The sequence below is a fragment of the Charadrius vociferus genome, unplaced genomic scaffold (genome assembly GCF_000708025.1).
Source record: "Charadrius vociferus isolate BGI_N301 unplaced genomic scaffold, ASM70802v2 scaffold161, whole genome shotgun sequence".
In the NCBI taxonomy this organism is placed as follows: Eukaryota; Metazoa; Chordata; class Aves; order Charadriiformes; family Charadriidae; genus Charadrius; species Charadrius vociferus.
In genome coordinates, this window is record NW_009646928.1 from 4,694,782 (window position 1) to 4,712,934 (window position 18,153).

The 18,153-nt window shown below is 35.1% G+C and overlaps 1 protein-coding gene across 1 annotated transcript in view; it reads right to left on the reverse strand.

Annotated features, from left to right (window-relative positions):
• XIRP2 (xin actin-binding repeat containing 2) overlaps positions 1-18,153 on the reverse strand; it is a 49,015-nt gene that overhangs the window by 30,783 nt on the left and 79 nt on the right. The window lies entirely within an intron of this gene.

The window sequence follows — 18,153 nt, forward strand, 5'->3', positions numbered from 1 at the left end:
AGTTCAACAGATAGTGATGCTTGGCAGTTTTCTTTTGCCATTTCTTGCACATGATTTCTTCCACAAGGGAAGAGTGGTGGTGGTGGTAAGGATCACAATAAAAGACACCAGTTACTCATTTAAACACTATTTGTACATAGAAAAGTTGACAGAGTAAATTTTATTAATTTCATTTCCTGGTATGCAAGAATATGTAAAAACAACAACTGATGGCTCGGAGACCAGATGTACATGGGCATTCATATTTCAGAAATTATATTTTCAATTCTGCTGTGACCTATCGACTGAATTTAGCTTATCACAATAGTGGGTTAATGTTCCATACAGATAGTTCACACAAGATCGTTAGTCTCTTATCGTTACACTGTGGCCTCAGCCCTTCGAGGCAAAATGAGTAAATTATTGCTAAGCAAGACTTTAATGTGTTGAAGCTGGTGTTTTGGGGTTCTTCTCCTTCCTTGCAATCAATATGCTACTCGGTATGGAGTTGAACACAATGGCTGTAAAATCTCAACTACAGCTCTTATATTAAGTAAATAACTGAAACAGCTGGAGTAGCAAAAAGGCTTCTTTTTGCAAGTGAATAACATGAAAGATCAGTCGCGTGTCCACTTCCGCTGTCCCTGTAAAAGAGGTAACTATCCAAAAAGACAGTGGCTAGGTGGTTGGTCTGTTAACTGCATAAATCTCTCCAGCAAGATTTTGCCAAACATATTTGCTAGAACCTTTTAATTGCTTAAATGGCATATGTTTTCAAAACATACTTCATTGCAAATGTACTTCAATGTGCCTTCATTAGACTACTTTTTTTTATTGTTTGCAGACAGCTTTATTATTGTCTATCAGTTTAATGCTACCCATGTACATGATCTCACTGAAGTAACTCCTAACTGCTTTTAGATTTAGATATTATGCGTGGTGTGTAAGAAGCAGCAAAATTTGACCCCTGAATTGATTATCCTAGATTGGAGATTATTTTCTAGCAACTATTTAAAAAAAAAGAAAAAAGAAAGAAAACATTTTTTAATGCAGTGTGACTTAATGAATCCTCAAATAGAACTCTTACAAAGAAAATAATATAAAATAAATTGTAAAAGCCATTTTCACAGTAGCAAATAATCAATTAATACATTCAACTTGATTTCTATAAAACTAACAGTCAACAAGAGTTAGAAATATACTTTAAAACGAGTGCCTCATTAGCAATCAAAGACAATTGTGCTTCACCCATCTTTAATAAATTTACACTTATCTCAAAGCTGCCGATACCTTTTATCTTAAATATGTGTTGTACTTTATTTCTTGACTTTATTTCTTGTAGTCATTCTTTACAAGAATATTCTTTCCAGTACAATAGGTTATGCCTTGTGGAAACTCATAATTTTATAACAATCTATTTCTGTGAGTTACAGTAGCTTTTGCTTGAGATTAGCTGCAAGATTTTTGTATGATGTGTCAGCATTGAAACAAATGACTGATTAGACCATAGAGGCTAAAGATGTTTTATTACCATGAGTATTGTAAACTCCTTTTTTTCAGAAAAAATGCCTATGGTATCGCCAATCATCAGTAATCTTGTCGCATCAGTTTCTTCCCCCACCCCTCCCCCCAAAGAGCACTGCTACTACTGCTTAAATGGAATTTAACTTGAAAGATAATCTTGAATACAGTGGATAATTTTAGCAGATAGCCAAGAGGTACAATCAACACACTGGAAAACTAAACATGGCTAGATTTATAGGTGGTATAGGGGATCTTAACCAATACTGTGGGGTCTGTTGCCTTTTATTTAGCATATTTACAGGAGATAATTGGTTTAAAACTAATTTGAATGATCCTCCAATTTCTTTTACAGTTAGCAGCATATTTTCCTTGGCTATTACGGAAAGTATTTTTGGAGGGTAATAGCAAGAGAAAGATTTCTGGAGTGAAGAAAGTAGCTGTCTTTCTGCTCCATGACACGTCCTTGTACCCTTCCTTGCTAGTCTGTCGGATACTTTCCGGCTGTACATCCCACTCAGAAATGACACAATGGCACAGTGCCGGTAAGATAAGCTCTGTGACGAGGCTGGGTAACAGTGCAGACGTGGCAGTGCAGGTGGGCAGTTGCAGCGCCGGCAGGATAGAGGGCTTGGCCAGAACAAAGGTATGCGAGAGGAATGAGATACTTACGTGCCAAGGGTATCAGGAGACAGCAGGTGGCTGAAATGAATAGGGTGTTTTGTGTGGGAAGGGCTATGGCTTCAAACTGCTATTCATTTTGTACCCTTTTTCAGAGTTGGTTATGAGTTACAATTACAACCCAGTATTAATTATAACTCAGTATTAATTATGATATTTTGTTCTAAAAGAGCTGAAGAGCTGACCATTATGCCTGAAATCTGGTGTGGACAATCTGTGATGCAGAAATGGCTATGCAGCGGAGAAATGCAGGATGGGGGAGAGAGAGGAGAAATAATAAAAAAAAAAAGCAGCTGTGCATGTTATTAGATCAGCCTGAACATGTCTGTCTTCTACTTCTCCAGTTCTGCAACCAGCCAGTACCTGGCATAAGTGAGAGCAGCCTCAGGATCATATTGCCACAGCATTGTGCGTGCTTTCAGTAGTCAACACCAGAGAATCACTTCAATGATGTTCTAACTTCTGCAATATTAGAACAAAATAGAAAACTCAAAGTATACTGTGTTCTCAACTATCATTGGCATCTTTGAGAACAAAATCATCTAGGGTTTTTTTTAATACCTACTACATTTTTTGTAGTTACCAGTAACAGCTAAAAAACTTCAGAATTTACTATTTCTTATTCTTATTCTGGCAAGCTAGGGACCAATATAAATTTGATTTGCATTTTTCTTAGGTCTATTAATTTTATTAACTTGTAGCATATTTCTATAATGTTTTTTCAAATTTTCATTCCTGCAGTAGCAATTCCATTACGTATAAAATTTATATAAGTTAGAATTTTGGACATTTGTTTTAATAGGCATTTAAAAAAATTAATCTTTTTTTTGACCATTTTTAATATTTTTAATATCAATTACAGGAATATTGGCCCTACACATGAGATTTTCATGTAAATTCTTTTATGGACAGATTTCAGAGATATTGGCCAGATACACCAGAAGGTATTTTCATTCAGCTTATTTTCCTGTGTTCAGAAAAGCATATGTCTCAAACAAAACCGGAAATCTGGGATGATATTTACAAATTGCTTAGTCATAAAATATTACCGTTTGTCTTTAGTGTTTGATTTTTCCACCTGCAATCTTTTCTAAATCTCAGATTTTGTTTTGTAGTAAGCATTATTCCCATTTTTGAAGATTGCAGTGGGGGTTTTATTCGGTATTTTTGTAATTTGGAGATTTCACTAAACAATGCCAATTACCAATTCTAGGAATACTCTTTTCAGTTTTATGCCATGATATTAATTTGTCATCCTAGTCCTGTGAAGCATTTTGTTATAGGTGACTGAATACAATTTACTGTAGCTTTATATTAAGTATTTTGAGACTGGTGTTTATTGTTCCAAATCTCTTTGCTAATTTGTCTTTTGATTTCTATGTACTGTTGCCTGTAATAATGTAACCAAAAAAGAATAACTGTATTTTCCTCTGTAATTACACAGACATTAGGGGGGACTGCTAATATATTCTTCCACGAAATACATTTCCACTGTAGTGGATCAATAATTTTAAATACATTAATTATCTTTTAGTTGTTTCTAAGTAAGTTCTCCTTATTTCATAGCTATTTTTAGCTTTTACCACAGTGTGCCACAGTTATCCATATTTTTTAAATCCCTGATATGGAGAATCCCTATATAGTTGAATGGTCAGTTTAGTGGTCTCTGAGGATGGTGCTGTTCTGATACACAGTGATGATGGTCTGGGGCAGAGGAACTGCATGCTTAGCACTGTGAAGAACTCTTTGTTCTAAACAAACTAATTCTATAACCATGTGCATTCTGTTCTGTTCCTCCCTTTCACTATCACAGTACCCACAACATGACAGTTTCCAGCTGCCCTAGCCCCATTTTGCAAACAGCATCCCTGTCTTAGTGGGACTTCTGAAGGATGATATTCTTGCACTATTGCTCCAGCTGAAGTGCTAGCCCTCAGATTGATTCTCAGAAAATGATATTTCCTACTGTGAAAAAGCTATTGGAAGGTGTTATGATTACCGTAAACTCCTTTTAATCGGGATAAATTTAATTTGCATACTGTTTTATTGGGGTATCTACCCAGATAACCTAATGACAGTGCATGGCAGACATCTGCTTAATAAGGATAGAATTAACATAAATGCCACTTATCAAAAAAGCATCAAGGTAGTGCCAAGAGGTGCTTAATTAGAGGCTAATATATGCAACTCTTGCAAAAGTTGCCAAATGAAAAATAAAAGAAAAAGGATTTTTTTTTTTCTTTCTGATTAGTGCCGGGTTCGATTAATGCCAAGCTTTTGTAACTTATGTGTGTTCTTGGTGGGAGCAGGTATTCAGTTGGGACATAGACCATTGTGTGGTGCACCCTGTTTAAAAGCATTTATTCAATTTTTTGTTGGACATAATTTGTTGAAATCCGTCTATATTTAAGTAACTTTCTATCATGTAATTACTTCAGTTTTATGCACTGGCTCTGATATTATATTCTATTTTTGAATGGAATTGTCAGAAATAGGTGACACAAGAAGCTATTTTTATGTTCTGATCTCATACTCTAGACAAGATGAAAAGAATAAAGCACTGGAGTGCCAAATTTCAAGGAATATGCAGTCATTACATTTAGAAATGCCAACGATAAAGATTCCAATTTCAGTGGCCTACTGAGTGACTATGCTTCATTTAGATAGTGGATTTTCCACTGGCTATCCAGTCCTACACTAATCTAAAAGTCAGTAAGCCAGAACACATAAAGTTTTAAATAGAGGAAAACTATTTACCAAATTACTACTACCTTTTCTGCATACATTGAACTACCTTGGATTGGAAGAGGAATTTGCAGTCAGTACGTTAAATAGATTGCCACGAGCTACTATTAATGTTCAAAGTATTTAATCCTTTTTTAAAGGACATCTTTAAGTGTATTAAAAAAATGCACTCATCCCTATCCCATCATGTCTTAACTACTTTTTTTTACATGTGCTACGTAAAGGAAAGCTAGGTACCACCTAATTTTCATTTTATTTATGGTCTCCACTAAAAGAATGCATGTGTAAGAAATTACAAAGAGGGGTAGAAGGAATAGGCCCAAAGAGAAAGCATAGAAGCGTAGGTTGAAAGGAAAATAATAAATCCATAAATAGATGATGAGGTGGGAAATGAATGGAGCAGTAGGATGTGTTTAGAAATCAAATCTGTTACTTTAAAAATAGTTACATAAAATCTTGATTCGTCAATGCATTTTGTTGTGGTTGTAACTTTAAATACTTGAGGGCTGCTATTCAAATAATTGTTCTCAATAGCAATTCAAGCTATACTTAATGTCTAAGCGCTTTGTGGGACAGGCTTCTAATATTTACTATTGCCTACAAAAAGCTGGCATCTCAAATTCCAATTCAAAACAAGTGACTGCTTAGCTGGAGAGTACACAGGAATGATTTGAGGTTAATTCTAGTGCTGAGCGAGCTGATACTATCTCCAGTGAATCACTCAATCTCAGTGAAATATAAAAAAATTAAAAGATAAAGCAACATAGTCCTGACCTGCCTGGAAAAAGCCTTTGGAAATGCCATCATGAGACAAGTCTGTTTCTGATACATTTCTCATTTGTAATTAAAAATATGATGGAAATCCATTCTGGTGCAATTTAGAAGCAGGGAGTGCATGGAATCATGTCTACCATCTGCTGGAATGCTGATGGCATTATTAAGATTGATGACAAACCCCCTAAAGTGACTGTTACAGAGGAGTGCTAATAACACCTGCTGCATTAACTCTATGAAGCCAGTAAGTAAACTGTTGAGACAAAGCAATGAGTCTTAGTTGATTCTCTGCAATGCACCACTTCACTAACACAGAATTTCTCAAGAGGCTTTAAAAAACCCCCCTATGGCTGCCTGGAACCTGCTCATTCATTTTATCCCCAGACCAGCTCCAGAGATGCTTATCCTTTTCAGCTGTTACAGATGGTTTTAAAATAAGACAAGTTTTTCATTTGGAGGAAGGTTGTAAAATAACTCTGCTGTATACATGGAACAGAGGCCCTGAAAAGAGCTTGTTGTCAGCCTGAGGAAAACAAAGAGAAAAAAATTTGCAGAATTACCATCTCAGAATGGGGCTCTACACTAAGAAAAAACATTGAAGGGCTAAATTCTGCCTTGAAATGCCTACAGATATCACCCTTAATTACCAAAACTCCAATGATTTGCCATATATCACCATAGCAAAATTGATACAGGGTCCCTGGTCTTACTAATTAAACGGCAACAGCCTAGTTATTTGAGCGAAAAAGGGAAATTCTTTAATTGTTAGCGGGGTTTGGCATACATTCAGTTATTGAGCTGTTCAGACTTTGTCCCATGGAAGGAATATCAGTTATGTGCAGCTCATTGTAATATGTTGATTTGAAACTTTATAGCAGTTGTCACAGTATGATGATTAATATTTGTGCTAAATCAGCCACTGGACAATGGATTAAATAGACAACTATAGGACATACAGTAGCTACAGAAGCATCCTTTCCTAAACCAATACTGTGCAATGGTCCACCTCTACTGGCATTTTTTGAGGGCAAAATAGTTGTGTGTTTTAGAAGCACATAAGAAAACTGAAGCCACAGTTAAGTAATTTGACAGTGACCCAACATGTTTTAATGATCTTTGTTCAAGCATGTGGTACTATAGTGACTGAGTAACATCCTTTAAAGTAGGCCAGCTATAATATCTGTAAAAAACTCAGTCAACATAAAATTTACGAACACTGAAAAATAAAAAATTTGGTAGAAGTAAATCTTACTACAGCTTTTTAAAGCAGATTGAAATAAAATCACATACATATCAAAGAGAATTTATACTAAGTTGGTACTAGAAGTCTATATAAATCACTAGCAATACATTACCAGCAAAACATGCAGAATAACAAGTCCAGATCTGAGCTAAAGACAGCTGTCTTTAATATGAAATACATTAGAAAAAACAGCAACAAAAGACTGGAGAGGGTACAGGAAGCTTTGTAACCAGCATTAACAGGCTACAATTTTCAGACGTGGTTCAAGTCATGGAAACTGTTTTCTAAACCTGTGTGATTAGTAACCAAGAATAATGTCAGAGTTCTTTTTCCAAAATCATGACCTGTGGCAGCATTAAATGCTATCTCACCACATAGGAGGCACAAATTAAGATTTGAAACATAGCAAAAATTAAACAGTCGCTTTCCTCTTCTATCTCCTCTTGCTTTTTTCACCAAACATTTCAATCAAACATGATAACTTGTCCTTTCTATTTATATAATAATTCCAAAGTAACTGGAAAAAAGTTTTACCACAACATTTAAAAAACCCCACACTTTTGTATATAATAATTGTACTCTGGTTCAACACAATAAAGTTTTATTTAAAGCTTCCAAAATAAACTTAGTACCCTCTTTGCATTACAGTTGTAAAAGGAACACTGCCATATACAAAATTCCCATGTCAGCTCTAAGTCTATACTTTTTTTCTTTATTATCTTTTTTTCTCTTATGATGCATATTTAGGAATGTAAACTCTCAGTGTTTTCACCCTTACAGTGGAAATTTAAGAACCGTTATTTTGTCAGTGCTACTGTTAATTGCAGGTATGGGACTGGTGAAAAATTTTATTTCTTTGAGGTTTCATGAGACCATATGTGGGCTTGGGTTTTTTGTTTGTTTGTTTGTTTCTTAAACTCACTGACAATATATGCTGTTCTTTGCACACTCTCTTGCTGAAATTTACTTGGATTTTGAGGCTTATCAGTTTAGACCCAGTAACATTCTTAAAATATCTCTGTGTGTCTCTCCTTAAAGCAAAACAAAATAATGATTCTGAAAGTGGTGTTTTCTACAGGATCATTTGGTGTCTGGTATTGCTGCAGACATTTACATTCTTTCTGTTGTCATTTTCCACAGTTAATTATTTTAAATAGCGGGAAATTATTAGAAGTATGTTGTGGTGTGAAACAGAAAACAAAAATAACAAAGCAGAAACAAAAGCACTAGCAGAGTGCAGAAGCAAATGACTTACCAAATGACTAATATTTCTAGTTCTTAGGCGGTACTTTCTTTTAGCTGCACGTTCTCACATATACCAATCTTCTCCCTCAACCCTTCACTTTGTTTCCTTCCAAAATATTGCATGGCTTCTAAGATTTGTTAATATTCCAGTAATACTGAGCATGGCAGTTCCCAGAGGCCACTGATACCACTTTTAGAAGCAGGACAGAGGAAGCATTTTCCTTTAGTTGTTCAAGCAACTGAGGCAGATCCCTCTGTTGTCAAGAGCAAAAAGAAAAATGCACAGGCTTAGTCTAACTAAAGACAATCTCTCCCCTAGTAAGAGCTCCAACTAGTTGAGACATTTTGAAGTCTTAAATGTGTTTATTTCCATTAAACATATACTAATTTTAAAAACCTAAACATATGGTGTACTCTCTGATACTGCTTCCAAAACGACAGTAAGCAATATGTGTTCAAGTACCCATAATTTTTCATTTATTCAGAAATAATACAGGTCACATCAAGTGAACCTTCTAAGTCATTCGCTCTGCACATCACCAGGGAGATACATGCTTGGAACTTTTAGTGAAGTCTACAGCACTCCTGAATTTAAGATTCCTTGTAAAGTTTTTCTCAGTGAGCTAAATTAAAATTTACCTTTTTTTTTTTTTTTCTTTTTTTTAAATACAGTGTTTATATGGGCTCGACTAACTATCTTAAGCAAAAGCTTTTTTATCTAATATTCATTGCATATTTTTAAATTAGTTTTTTCCCCACAAGATTGCTATCTATTTGCTAGCAAAATTATGTATTACCAGCATTCCATATTTTTAAGAAATAGCATTTTCGTTGGTCAGATACTGGGCTAATGTTTGAAAATGAGTAATAAGAGAAAATGAAACAGATATTCTACAATGGAAGATTAACAATGAGCATATAAAGAGGGTATTACTTAAGAGGTGTAGCTACAGAGAATTCAAGATGAGCTATAAATTATGGAGACTATATAAATATTGGAGACTCTGAGACAGTGGAGATTCTCGAAACTGGTATTAGTAGACCATTTTCATACCCATAGTCCAGCAATGACATTTATTATCTGTGACAGAACTTCATATAAACAGCTTCAGAGAAAGACAGTGCATAGCTGTAACAGTCCTGGGTATAAAAAGTTCACAAACTGCCTAATCCTGAGTAACATCTACTATTCCAGTCTTATTAATCGAGTCTTACAGTTGAAATAAACATATCGTCTCACCATGACACAGAAGAGAGAAAAAAGAAACAGGGTTAAAGTATGGCAATGGTATTTTCTTTTCATTTTTCTTTCCCATTTACTAAATGCCTAGAGATTGCTGAGCTTTAAGATAACATGCTATGTTACTTTAAATCTAGGCAACAAACATCTAAAAAAGGATCCCATCTTTACAGAACCTTTTTTGAAAGAGACAACAGAGCAAGAAGAAGAGCTGACAAAAGAGAGAAGACACAGAGCTAAAGGAGCACAAACAGAAGCACAGGAGAGATCTTGTTTGTGAAAAGGATCCCTGAAAGATCTCTTCTATTAAGATAGCTGATGTAGTAAAGTGTATTTAGTAGGTCATTGTAGTACAGTAGATACACCTTCTGTACTATAATGACCCATGTTGGCATCTACCCATATACTAGTACTACCTGCACCTTGGACATATAAAGATGGAACGTATTCTATGCTGTACTTCTCTTTGAAAACCCAGGAACTGTTCTGCTTTCATGAGGATTCAAAACAGTAGCATGAAACTCCTGAGTATGGTTATTTTGGACGCATTTACTTCAACTGTGACAACAACTTCAGAAAACATGGTGAGTCCATTTCTCTTTCTACTAGTTACTGTCAGAGAATAACAGAGTTGTTAACAGTTTGTTCTCACAAATATTATACAGGTTGGGGGAAAGATAACAGGAATAGACACATTGGGGATTTTATTTTACATATTAAAAAGCCTGTTGAAATAGTCTGTGATTGTGAGTCTGTTTTGGTGCAGGTGCTTATTTGATTGTTAACTTGAAATTGTTCATTTGACATATTACACATTGTACTCTGCAACAGCAAGTAACGTCTCTTTCATTCCTGTTTAATTTATGGATCTGCTCTCCCCTGCACACCACCACCTGTGGATTTCTCAGACTTTATGTCACAAGCTTATTTCCTTCCTAATCAACTTAACTCAGATGTTATGTTTCCCTCCAAGTGCTGTTTCCCAAGACATGCTGGTAATGGACATATTTAGTTCCCATCTTTCCTCATCACTTACATGCTTCAAGGATTGATTAAGGTACCGCAGGCTGGTAAATTGTTCCATATACCAGCAGACAGAATGACAGTGAAAATGTTTTAAGATTTGTTTGCTTTCTGCCACAAGTGAAAAATACTTAAGAAGAAGTTAGTTAGTATAAGAAGTATTGTCTATAAAATATTGCAAACTAAAATGAAACTAAATGTGGAGATGAAGTTAAAGAACATGCTATAAATGAAACATACTTTTCCAAACGTTATTTGCTGACCACTGACCGTGGAAAGGAGCTGTGCCTTTCCAAGTGCTTTATGGTCGGTTTCCCACAGAGGTTATCAAGCTCTGATGCTGCTGACTAATAGGTTGGAAACCATACAGTAAACATATACTTGGGTAAAGCAAGGTATTTACTGGCTTTTGTGTCTGGAAAGAGAAGTAATTTTTTTGATGACCCAGAAAGCACAATTCTTCACCCTCAAGATCAAGCTGTACGAAACTCAATGGATATCACATACAACAATCTATGATTCTGTGATTCTAAACTCCTAAGTTAAAAGGTTTTAACTTTACTGATCTCTGCAGCTTTTAAAATGGCAAAGATTATTTCTACAACTCCCAATTTCTGAGTCATTTCTGAGCAATCATATCTTTAAAGAAGAACCCTTTCATGACTTCTGTGTGTGTGTGTGTGTCCTTCTTAAGAAGCACCAAGGGACATTTTCTTTGTGTCACCATTCTTTTGGTGTGCTTGCTTAGTAGCGTACAGTCAGATTAGAGATAGCATGTGCATGTGGAGGGCAGGGCTTCTCTGCTTTTCTCTGTCTTCTGGAGACTTGGGCCAAAGACTAGTCAGTCTGTGATAGTCCTGAACTTACAGGAAGGTAATTTCTGCTAAATCAGGCCCTAAAGAAATATTAAAAATATCAAATCTCCTATCTGTTCAGAATAAAATTAACAGCTTAAAAAATGAAGTTAGTAGGGTTCTTTCAAAATGGAATTTCTTCTTGTAACCACTGCAGCTTACAGTGCACTCTGAAAAGGATAAAGAAATAAAAATCACACTTCCCTAAATCCTCCCAAAACCAAGGAAGGAGAGCAAAATGAGATGACGTTGCATGTCTTTCCATACACCTTAGTGTTCTTTCTTCGGTGCCATTTTTAATGTTGCATATAGAAACATACATAGGCACTTTTATTCTACTGCTGCCTTACATTGCAGTATTAGCACTTTGAAAGAAAACACCAAGCTGATGCTTTTAGTTTTTCAGTTTTCCTGAACTGAATGAGATTCTCCTCCATTTACTCCATTTCCAAATTACAGACTCAGCTGTAGAACTTCAGGTAGCACAAAATAAAATAATATTTCTCTTTAATTTCACTGGTCTTTAATGAAAGAATTAAAAGCAAAACAACGTAATTATCTGCAGTGATAGAGTCCTGACAATACCTCAAAAACTGTCAAAATCCCTGTATTCCTAAAAAATCATTTTGGCTATGCGCTTTTCTCTCTTTCTAGACTTTTACAATACCTGTTAAAATGCTGTGTATATATGCAACTTCTTAGGTATATCTGTTACCGTGTAATGATGGAAGTATGACTCTGTTCAACAGCATAAAAAATTTGGACTTAATCTTCTAGAGAAAATGTGCTTTGTGTTTTTTTAAATGCTTCCCTGTTCCAGAAAGAACTTACAGATTTCTAGACTGCCTTCCTAAGCAAGTCAGTCATCCTAGGAAGCAGCATTTGATGCACTATCAAAATCGTTTTTTCTATTAGCTAACTGTACTCCACAAAAGACTCAACTCATCATAACAGATGAAAAGGGCCTCTTTAAATTAAAAATACAGCAGCCAAAAACCCAGGCAAGAAGTCTTTTTAAGAGCGGGGCAGAAAGAACATAGGGAATAGAGCCAGACGGTAATCAGACAAAAATGAGACCCACACCTGAAATCATGGCAATTTGTTAAGGACAAGTGATCCTAAAAATAAGCCACCCTCATCCGCAGCACATGATACATGATGAATCTTCATGGATTCTGAATAAGCAGTAAACAATAAGAATATGGTGAATCAAAAAATGTATCTATTAAATCTCAGCACAAAGGAGACTTCCTTTGGAAAGTTTGGTTGAGGGCATATGACTATAGTCCATCCCATTCTGGTCATTAGAGAATTGCAGCCTGCTCAACAGTATTTTATGTATAAATGAGATTAAACCCAAATTTTATTTCTCATAAGGAACTGGTGGTGCAGAAGTTTCAGTATTCCAACTGATCTGTCCTACTCTTTTTTTCTAGAAAGCTTCCTCATTGCCGTAGCTCAAACACTCAGATCTCTCACCGTGAGGCAAAGTGGATGACTCTACCCTGTTAAGGTGAGATCCTACTACAGATTGTTTCCTCTGCTGTACACACCTTCAAATAAAGCATAAAAAATGGTAAAGCTGAATTGAGAGCAGAAGGATTTTTAAAAGAGTTCTCAAGGCTGTGTTAAAGGAAAATATTACATTTTGTTATATAGAAAACATTCAAATATTTGGCCTAAGCTTAGTTAGTTAATAATCAGGCAACTATTGGAACTAGTGGCATGGACCCCTGGAGAAACTAGTTAACAGGGGTGTGGTGGAGAAGGTCTGAAATGTTGATTTGAATGCTGATTTGAAATCCAGCTTTGCATAACACCTTGAGGAAGGCAGAGCACTCTCCAGAAAATAGTTACTTCTGGGTGTATATACAATGAAAGCATAACAGTGTAACTAACACAGAGAAAATAGCTTAGAAGGACTGAAGAACTGCAGGTGATACACTGGGATAGAATGTGGATCACTGCCAAATCATTAAACAGGAAGGAACAGCAGTACTTTATAGAAGACTTTTATATATATATGTATGTTTTTGTGTATATATGTATATATATACACTCATTGTACTGCAATAGTTCATGGGACTGTTTGTGAACAAAGGAGCTTCGGAAAGCTCCATTCCCACCATCAGAACAGTTATTTCCCTGGTGTAAAACATTGTAGAGATCAGCAAGAACTCTGTCAACATGTCCAGTTTCTAGAAAGGCAGAAATTTAATACATCTTCCAAACTGTGAAAAGCCAGTCCAGTTCAGACAGGAGTTAAATAAGAATAACCAAAGTGGGAGGGAGATTGTTTCTCCAGATGATATGTAAGGTACTTGTAAAGAGCCAATATATTTACTGAGAAAGTAAAAGCACAGAAGAAAAGTTTTCCTTTAAGGGAAAAAAAAAAAAGAAGAATGTGAATTTTTACCAAAACCTCTTCTTCACGATCTACAATTCAAGTCCCATAGACAATGTGGCCTTTCCTTGTTGTGGAATCTTTTGCCATAGAAAAAAGTTCATGAAAACAAAGGGGAGGAATGCACTGTGTCACAAAAAGAATGAGCTAAGAAGGAGATGAAGCCAAAATCCAGAAGGGTGACCATATTGCACTCTTTTCAATATCAAGCTTTTCAGCAAGGGTAATCATTTGGCCATCCCATGCACTCGTCACTATTCACTTTCATTCATTCATAACAAAAATACAAATGATGTAAGTGCTAACAGGGTACAAAACGGACCTACAGTTGTTGTGGGGTTTCTGTTCTTTTCTGCATTACATAGCTATGCTAAATTAATATAAACGTTTCTGAGAATGTTAAGGGAAAAAAGATGCTGCTTGTTTAAACAATTTTAGTGAAGGTCTAACCTTTTACATTAAACATCTGTTCCCTTCATTTACTTTCTGGCAGCAGTTCATATGTTTTCTGCAAAGGACACAGTTTAATGAACATATACCAGATTATTTAAATGAATGGTTTTAACGAGTTCTTTGAATAGGTTTCTCTAAAAAGTAAGCATGAAATTACTTTCTCAGTTGGGATGCTTTAACATATTTTAAGAAAAACATACATAATCACTTTCCAGCAAACACAGGCCTTAGGTGCTTTAACATTCCAATGCCTTTGAGTGCTAATAAACTAAAGTAGTTCTTTCATGGGAGTGATAAGTCAGTATAGTAAATTGATGTTTTAATATATTATTACTTCATAAGAAATAGTTTTTTTCCTATAGAAAAGGTGAAAATACTTTTCATTTTATCAGCATGAGACATCAGTTTATTTCTAAATAATGGAAAGATATGAACAGGTCTGATACTATAGGCTTCCATTAAAAAGCTCCAGCAACAGACTTCCTAATTAACTTATTAATACTCCTAGGAAGGAAATACATCCAAATTCCACTTGGATAAACTTAGGCAAAAATAATTTGACTTCACCAAGTGATTTAGCTTCAAAACTATTAAACCTAGTCCCTGACTCTAGTTACTCTCTCTCATATTCTCTTACTGCAATATGGAATGTTACTTCCATTCAAATAATGAGGACTGGGCATAGTTTAACATGTAGCCAAAAGTCCAAATACACTTGCAGCTGCCTATAATAATATCTTTCAGTTTTGAACCAACAGAGAGTTCTTTATATGACAGATCTAATTGTTTAAAAGTGACTTCATGGTTTAACATTATTTAATTGCCCTGATTTTTCTCTATGGATTTTGTACATATACAAATAACAGCACTGCAATGGAAATGCAACCTGAATGAGAAGTTTTAGAATTTTTAATCAGTGGTATTTTGCCTTTTTAGAATACAATCTTATTTTCCTACGGAATAATGTAATAAGATGGGCCCCGGTCTTGAAAGTCTGATTAGTTAAGAGATAGTCCATTTAAGCAGGGTTACAGTTGGCAGTCTTTTTCTGAGCATAAGGCTAATGAGCATGTTCATTTATGCATAAGTAATATATGTAAAGTAATATAAATGTAATATAGTTAGCTGGCACTGGGCCTTAAAAGACTTTTTGTTTAAATTTTAAAAATTCCACTGTGATTTCTATGGCCTTGGCCTTGGCTTAGTTTTACATATAGCCATTTCTAACTTTGTTCTAACCTCCTCTATTGCTTCTGGGTGAAACCACTACAAAAATGCATTAGCTCATTCCCAATCTTTCACTCCTGCCCATGGAAATGTACTCTGGCTGAATGAGATTGAATCTTAACCAACCAGTTTGCTAAAACCTTTACATAGCTTTGCATTATATTGTGATATAAGTATTTTTTTGTACCACTGATTACTTCATAGAACTATATTCAAAATATGTCTTCCAAAGGCATACTACATTGCTATTGTATTTCATGACAAGCATCTTATCTCATGGTGTAATATTTAACTACTAAAATACCTAACATTCATTAATATTAATAAATGACTTTGTCACCTCTAGCGTCTAGGGTTCTTATCATTAATTAGATATACATCAAATGCTTAATATGCACCTTTAAATATCTTCAGTATATTAGTTTAATATGTGATACAAAGTCCAGGCTTTATAGATGCAAAGCCTGAGATTGCGGTGGTTCATATTTGTCTTGCATGATTTTGGTTTTTTCATGCTTATTCGCTATTACCAGTGGAGGAATCAGTAATTTCTACATATTTTTTGTGCCATTAGATCTTGGACATAGATGTTGATGCCATTGTTAGCACCAGCATCAGTTTGGCTCCAACTTTTCATATTACTGAAATAATCTGTCCTTTCACAGAACTCGTATGCCTACGGAGCTCGCACATGTATGACTGCCTACATTTTTTGTAGTCACTTTCAAATTTTTCTTTTTAAGTAAAAATGTTGAAGTAACGCTTACATTGTGAAAGTTTCATATGATGCAGATTTCATTTTTCTACATTTCATATCGATTGTATCTTGGAAACCTCAAGATGTTTTATAGTGCTGGGGAAATAAATCCTCAAAGGCAATATAAATCTTATTTCCTAAGACAGCTACCTGAACAGGACAACAGAATTCAAGCTTTTCCACTTGAATTCCGAAAAAAGGGTCTGTTCCTCATGCTTTTCTACCCCTTGTCACTTCCTAGTTCATAGGCACCATCTGCTTTTCAATGTTCTTTGCAAGATACTGATCTTAACATTTGCAATTCCTGCATGAGTTTCACCAAGTTAGCAAAAAGTCATGCTCTGTAGAGAGTATACCTCTTTTTGTACTTCTGGCTGGCCAGAGAAAAAAATTGATTTTAACCAGAGCTGTACTCAAATATATTTCATATGCAGCGTTCTTGGGAAACAAATGATAAAGAAGAGGAAAGTAACACTTCCTTGACTTTTTCCCCCACCCTCCACTCTTTTTTACTGAACCTTTGCTTCCCTTTTGTATCAGAAATAATACATTTTTCTCTTGGAGGAACACCTAGCAAAAAGAGATATATTTGGAAATAATTTTTATGAAGTATGTCAGTGATATAATAATACTAATGGTCAGATTCTAAGCTGCATGTGAATTCAAAGCATTTGCGGGTGGAACAGTAGCAAATGTTGCAAAGAAACTCTAACAAAGTAATATTTAATTGGTGTAACTCCAGTTCTGAGACTGGGAGTAAGGAGTTCTTTTACTTTCTTGGTAGTCATTGTTTAAATAAAGGTCTGCAGTCCTGTCAAGTGAAGAATGCTTTCTAAATCCAAAAAATTATTCTTTCTCACTCAATAAGGAGCTCTTTGTATCAATAAGATTTGAAAAAGAACCAATTTGTTCCTACAAGAATGATCATGTCTGCAGTACTGAAGGTACTGCTTCATAGAAAAAAAAAAGGTTTATTTTGCTATTATTAAAAAATGACTAAGTTAGATCAACCGAAAAGGTCTCCACCTTAAAATCATTCGAGTATACCATTTAGCAGCAGTCTATGGCTATTTTATATGGTCTTTAAAGTGCTCAGTAATCCCATAAAGTTTTAACCTTTATTTTATTGGTACCTGCTACTTTTTGTGTTAAGTGTCTAAAGCCAATGAAAAGATTTTTCATGAATCACATGAATTTTTATTTTACTCTTCACATAAAAAAGCTTTCTAATATCTTTTAATAGCAGGATTTTGTGTATGAATTATATCACGGTTAGCATGCATTATTCTGAACTCTAGTTTCTGGACCAGAATGTCATGTTTAAATCACTCTGAGCATTAAAATTAAATGGGTAAATGATTGACTACATGGACTGGCAGGGTTATCCTGCAGCAGTTAGAAGGAGGTAGAACACAGAGTTGTGATATCAAGTTTTAGGATATCTTTGACTGAGAAGTGGGGTAAAAATTATTCAAAGGAGATTTATTTTTTTTTTTAACCTGATAACTGAACGAGAAGTGAGGAATTACAATGTGGAAGGTATAAAATATTCCATCAGCAAGCAAAACCTGCAGCAACATTTTAGTTTTCATGCAGAAGTGGTAAAGCATGGTGAAAGACTTTTTAGCCACAAAAATGAGTAAAGTTGCCCAGATTAAGTTTACTAATAAGATTTTCTGTATCCTATACTTCTCTGAAACATTTTTTAAGCTTTAGAAAAGCCCGGCTTCTCCCCAGATAGTTCAAAGAAATCACAGACATTCTCAGACAAAAATCTGATGGCAAATAAAGGTTGCAATTTGTCCAGGCCTGTCATATTATGCTAGTGAAACCCAATGGGTGAAGCGAAAGCAGGTTTCTCAGTTGAAAGGGAGTCAAACTGTTCTACAAATAAGAAGCAGTTGCTTCAGAAGTTTTAGAATGTTTGCAAATAGTTTCATTTGGGAATTCTTCTCTCAGGCCATAATATCTTGATTTTCTACCCCGCTAAAAAGCACTGGCCAAGGA